A 6,711-nucleotide genomic window follows, 5' to 3' on the forward strand; every position below is an offset into this window, starting at 1 on the left:
AGGTCTGGGTTCGGCACAGTTAATAAATTGAGTAACTTCTAAAAGCTTTCTCAGCTGGGGATGTTAGTCTATTTTAAGCCGAGAAAGTAAGATTTCTCCTCACTGGGAGTTATTCTGAGTTTTTCATCCAGTTAATTATTTCGCGACATTTTTTCAATCATATTGCACAATTTTTGCTTTGAATTTCATCAAATTTAAGGGAAAAGTGCTTACTACTTAAGCTTTAAATTCGCAATAAACAGCCATCATAACCATTTAAATTAAGATTTGAATCTTTAGTGCAAAACTGGTCGTATGATAATCACTCTTCATGAAGATGATGGGCACACCTTTTTACTACTGCAGAGCCTTGTTAATCAAATAGATTGCGAGAAGTCACAAGAGCTCTATGAGATTTAACTTTCCTGTCGATGTCTCAATGTGCAGCTTATTCCTTTTCTGTCGTTTGATACACAACCACGTGTACGAAGTTATTTTTCGCATAGGAAAATACTGGTCAAGTCGAACTTTCTGTGTGTAAAGCGGAAGATTACTGGAGGATGTCCTCAAGGCTCGATTCTGGGACCGTTAATGTGGAATATGGTATTAGTATTAGTAATGCCCGCATGGTGCAAGAAAGCCTATGGCTTATGCTGCACCAGCCAAAAAAAAAAAAAAAAAATAATAATAATAATAAATAAAATAATATAAAATATTCGAACAAAACAATGATAAAAACAAAAAAAATAAATAATAATAATAATTAATAAAAAAAAGGAAATTAAACCTAGTGACAAATGGGCCTGGAGTACTGGGGTCCATAGTTTAACAAATAGATATTTATTGTATACCCAGTATAAAATGAAATATAAGTACAATTTCAGTAGCTTTCGGAACTCGTGTCCCTTTCTCAACTGACAGAATTTTTTTTTTGAATACATTACAAGCAAAGTGTGGCACGTTACTCATTCGTCATTGTTGTAGCACGGACGTGTGCTGCCTTGCGCCAGTGATCATCCATCAATAAAACGGTTGTCTCCAGGATTGGATGTATACATCCAATTGGATGTATACATCCAATTGGTTGTCTCCAGGATTGGATGTATACATCCAATTGGATGTATACATCCAAACGGTTGTCTCCAGGATTGGATGTATACATCCAATTGGATGTATACATCCAATTGGATGTATACATCCAATCCTGGAGACAACCGTTTTATTGATGGATGATCACTGGCGCAAGGCAGCACACGTCCGTGCTACAACAATGACGAATGAGTAACGTGCCACACTTTGCTTGTAATGTATTCAAAAAAAAAATTCTGTCAGTTGAGAAAGGGACACGAGTTCCGAAAGCTACTGAAATTGTACTTATATTTCATTTTATACTGGGTATACAATAAATATCTATTTGTGAAATTAAACCTATCATCCCACGCGCCTCCCCTATCCGAAGGCACCATTCGGATGACCCTTGAATTTCCCCAAACTCTCGGCCTCTACCACCCATGAAGGCAACTTATTCCAGTAATTTATAACTCGCTGGCTAAAATAAAACTTCCTGCAGTCCAATCTAAACATTTTCCCCCCCGTAACTTGAATTTATGTCCCCTAGTTCTAGCATCATTTATAATCTTGAAAATTTCGTCCTCATTCATTTTACTGATGCCTCTCAGAGCCTTCATCATCATCATCATCAGCCATTTTCAATCCACTGCAGGATGAAGGCCTCTCCAGCAACTTTCCAGTTCCTTCTGTTTTGAGCACTGGCCATCCATTTACTACTCAAAAACTCATGAATTTCATCTATCCATCTCCGCCTTTGTCTTCCAGGTTTTCTTCTAGCTCCTCTTGGGTACCATTCTGTTATTTTCTTAGTCCATCTGTCATCATGTCTTCGAGCTATGTGTCCTGCCCAAGACCATTTTAGTTCTTTAGTTTTGATAAGAATGTCCTTTACTTGAGTTTGCTGCCTAATCCATGTGTTTCTCTTCTTATCTAACATTCTAATTCCCAATATAATTCGTTCCATTCTTCGCTGTGTAGTTCTTAGCTTCTCTTCCATTCTTTTGGTGAGTGCCCAAGTTTCACTTCCATAAGTCATGGTGGGGAGTATACATTGATTTATTATTTTACGTTTCAGACAAACTGGGATATTGCTCTTCAGTATGTGACTATATTTCCTGAATGCTATCCATCCAAAATTTATTCTTCTCTTGACTTCCAGCCATTTATCATTATTACAGCTAATAACTTGTCCCAGATAAGTATATGACTCCACCTTTTCAATTACTGCTCCTTCAATCATTATTTCCCTTTCCGTGGCATACTTGTTCATCATTACTTTTGTTTTAGCCATATTCATCTTGAGTCCAAAATCCTTACTAACTGTGCATAACTGATTAAGATTTTCCTCTAATTCTTTGGGATCGTGGCTTATGACCACAATGTCATCTGCAAATCGTAAATGGTTTAGGTACTCTCCGTTCACATTGACTCCTTTCTGCGACCAGTCTAATCTTCTGAAAGCTTCCTCAAGGGCAGCAGTAAACAGCATCGGAGATATTTTGTCTCCTGGTCGAACTCCTTTCTCGATTTTAAATTTGCTACTGTCTTTGTCTAGTCTAATAAAGGATGTAGCACTCCCATATATTTTCTTCAAAATCATAATATATGGAGTATCTATGCCTTGTCTTTCCAGTGCCCGAAACATTGCCTTATGCTGTATGGAGTCAAATGCCTTTTCATAATCCACAAATGCCAGGCATAATGGTGTTTTATATTCATTTGCTTTCTCCATTAGCTGTGATATTACGTGAAGGTGATCCATAGTTGAGAATCCTGTCCTAAAGCCAGCTTGCTCTTTCGGTTGATTCTCATCAAGTATTCTTTCTAATCTGTTAGTAATGACCCTTGTGAACAACTTGTAGATATGGGATAACAAGCTAATTGGTCTATAATTTCCAATTTCTGATTTATCTCCTTTCTTATGCAGCAAAACTATGATTGCATTATTCCACTGCTTAGGCATCACACCTTTTCTAATGCACTTTGTGAACAGCCTTGCCAGTTTTTGTGTTATGTCTCTTCCTCCCAATTTTAACAACTCTACAGTAACTTCATCTTCCCCCGGGGCTTTCCGATTCTTCATTTTCTTCAATGCATGTTCTACCTCATCAGGAAGAATATCGGGTATGTCGTATGTGTTGCTACTTTGCAATCCATCTTCCCCACTGCTGGTATCATTCCCTCGCTCCTTGTATAATTCTCTATAGTAGTCTTCTGCTATTTGAATTATGCCTTCTCTGCTGTTTATAAGTACACCATCGCTATTCTTCAGTTTCAGTATCATTTGTCTTTCTGTATTAGTGCTCATGGCTGCTGATTTAAATCCTTTGTTTTCCCTTAATGCTTGTTCTACTTTTCTTGTGTTAAATCTTCTTATGTCCTCTCTGAGTCTCTTTCTAATGGCTTTGCATAACTCAGTATACTCAATTTTCTCCCTGGCAGTGTTTTTCTTGCTCTTCATTTGTCGTCTTTGGTTCATCATGACAAGTGTTTCTTGACTAATTTTTTCTTCTTTGGATTTCTGTTTCCCTATAGGTTTCTTGGGCTTTATCACTTTCAGAAAGTTGTAATATTCCTCGTCGATATCTTGGTCCTGAGCAGTCTGCAGAAGCTCAAACTTGTTCTTAAGTTCCAGTACATACTGCGTTTTCTCCTCCTCTGTTATTTCAAAGACCTTTGTATTATTTACTCGAGTCAGTTTTTTCCTTTCCTTTCCTATGTCTATATCAAGTGTACATCTTACCATTCTGTGATCACTTCCAACATTTACCTTATTCAGGACGGTAACATCATTCACAATATATCTTCTGTTAGTGAGGATGAAGTCGATTTCATTAGTTGTTAATCCATTTGGACTCTTCCATGTCCACTTTCTGTTCACCCTTTTCTTGAAAAAAGTGTTCATTACTGACATTCCTTGAGATTCTGCAAATTCCACAAGTCTTTCACCTCTTTTATTTCTTTCACCAATTCCAAAATTTCCTATAGTTCCTCTTTCTGCACTGTTTTGCCTTTTTCCAACTTTAGCATTGAAGTCCCCCATAATAATAGTGTAGTGGGTTTTCTGCTCATCTAGAAGACTCTCAATTTCAGTGTACATGTCTTCAACCTCTTCATCATCATGGCTCGATGTTGGTGCATAAATCATTACAATCTTTAGCTTGTACCTCTTAGAAATCTTGAGTATTAGTCTTGACACCCTTGGTGATGTACTTTTGAATTCCAAAATGTTGTTTTTAAAATCTTTATGGACCAGAAACCCAACTCCACCTTCACTCTTTTCACTGTTTCCATTGGTGTACAGCAGATTTCCACTTGATAAACTTATAAGTGATTCATTTCTTCTTCTTGTTTCAGCCAAACCGATGATATTCCAATTCACATTTTCTTAATTCCTTTTCCAGCTCTAATATCCTGTCTTCACCGATGAGTGATCGTACGTCATAACAGGCCAAGTTCAATTTCCGTGCATGGCAGCCTGGTCGTACCCAGAGATTCTTAGCACCCTCTGCTTCCACTCTGATCCTCTCGCTGCCGTAAGAGGGAGAGTGAAAGCTGCTGGGGACTGAGGGCCATTTGTATTGTTGTGCTCTCAGAGCCTTAAACACTTCAATCAAATCTCCTTTAAGGTGTCTAGTTTCCAAACTCTGCAACCCACATATTCGAAGTCTTTCTTCATAAGGACGCCCTTTGGCCGATCTCACCAGGCGAGTTACCCGTCTTTGCACCCTTTCAAGAAGCTTGGTGTCTTTCTTTAGGTGCGGTCTCCATACTTGAACACAGTGTGGTCTAACAAAAGCCTTATAAAATGGGATTATCACGTCCCTATCTCTACTTGCAAAAGTTCGATAGATCATCGATAGGACACCATGGGCCTTCCTTGCAACCTGTTTACAATGCTCAGAGAATTTCATGTCTGACCGTATCGTAACGCCCAAGTCCCTTTCCTCCAGTACTGGGTTTAGTTGAACTCCACCAAGTGAATAAGTTTTTTTGGGATTACTGTTTCCCAGGTGTAATACCTTACACTTTGTTGGATTAAAGCACAGCTGCCATTTTTCTGACCATTCCTGAAGTCTATCTAGGTCTCTCTGAAGAAGCTCAGCTTGACAGTGATCATTAACTACTCTACCAATTTTAACATCATCTGCAAATTTAGACATCACGCCCTCTATCCCTTCATCAATGTTGTTTATGAAAATTAAAAACAACAGTGGTTCTAATACTGATCCGTGGGGAACCCCACTTCTTACATCAACCCAATCTGAGGAATAACCATTTATCACAACCCTCTGCTTCCTGCCCTGAAGCCATCCTTCTATCCATCTAAGGATTTCCCAGTGATTCCAACCTGTTTCAGCTTATAAAGCAACCGCTCATGTGGGACTGAGTCAAAAGCTTTGCTGAAATCTAAATAAACAATTTCGAAATTATTCCCTAAATCCAGCTCGTGAGTGACCCTTTCAAAATAGCAAACCAGATTTGTTAAACATGATTTTCCCTTTACAAAACCATGCTGAGTATCCTTGAGAATTTCAAATCGATCCAAATGATACTGAATTCCACCCTTGATCATTGCCTCCATGATTTTCCCTACTACTGAAGTCAGACTGACAGGTCAATAATTTCCAACTTCACTTTTAGAGCCGCCCTTTATGTATGGGAGATACATTTGCACTTTTCCAATCCAAGGGAATCTCCCCAGATTCTAGTGATGCTCGCATAATTAGCCTCAATGGTTCAATGCACTCGTTTGCCGCCTCCCTTAAGATTAATGTGGTATATTCCATCAACTCCAGGAGCCTTACTGGTCTGTAGGCTCGAAAGTTTTTTCATTAAATAATCTTGAGAAATTTCAATATCATTAATTACATATTAAAAAATATGTAATTAATGATAATTAATTACATATTTTAATTAATTTCTGTGGGAGCGAAGTTAAAAAACTTCGCTCCCACAATTTTCCATTGCCACAAAAGGTTTTTCATTTGTAAATATCTGTTGCAAAATAACTGTTGAGTTCATCTGCAATACTATCCACTTTCCCTTACGTAAAGGTCCGATCTGGTTTGTCCTGCTCTTCTTGGCATTTATATATGTGAAAATTCTTTTTTCCCCCCTCTTTGCTAGTGATTTCTCATAAACTGCCTTTGCCTGTCGAATCTTTTCTGTGGCTCTATTACAGATCACCTTGTAGCTGTTATTGGCTTCAGTACTTTTTATTGCTCTGTAACCTTTCCATGCCACCTTTTTCTGCTCAAGTAATGTGGCAACTTCACTATTCATCCAACTTGGAACCCTCCTCGTGGAGTATTTTTTTTAATGGTATATACGCATTCAAGGCATCTGTGATTAATGTTTTAAAAGCGTACCACAGTTCAAATGTATTCATTTTCTGCACGATATCTACCCAGTTAATAGAGGCCATGTAGTACCTTAAGGCATCGTAATTTCCTTTTCTGAAATTAAAACCCATTCCTTTGCCTTTTACTTCTGCTACCTCTCTCGTCCTCATCCACCGTAGAACTCCGTGATCATTTCCAACCCTGTTATGTCATCTGATTCATGGGTGATGATGAGGTCTAGGATATTCTTTTCTGTAGTACTTTCCCTGACATGTTGGTACAAATAACAGTCATCTAGTTGATTTAAAAATTTTGT

The sequence above is a fragment of the Mastigoproctus giganteus genome, chromosome 14, assembly GCF_048544385.1.
Source record: "Mastigoproctus giganteus isolate SK-2022 chromosome 14, ASM4854438v1, whole genome shotgun sequence".
Taxonomy (NCBI): domain Eukaryota; kingdom Metazoa; phylum Arthropoda; class Arachnida; order Uropygi; family Thelyphonidae; genus Mastigoproctus; species Mastigoproctus giganteus.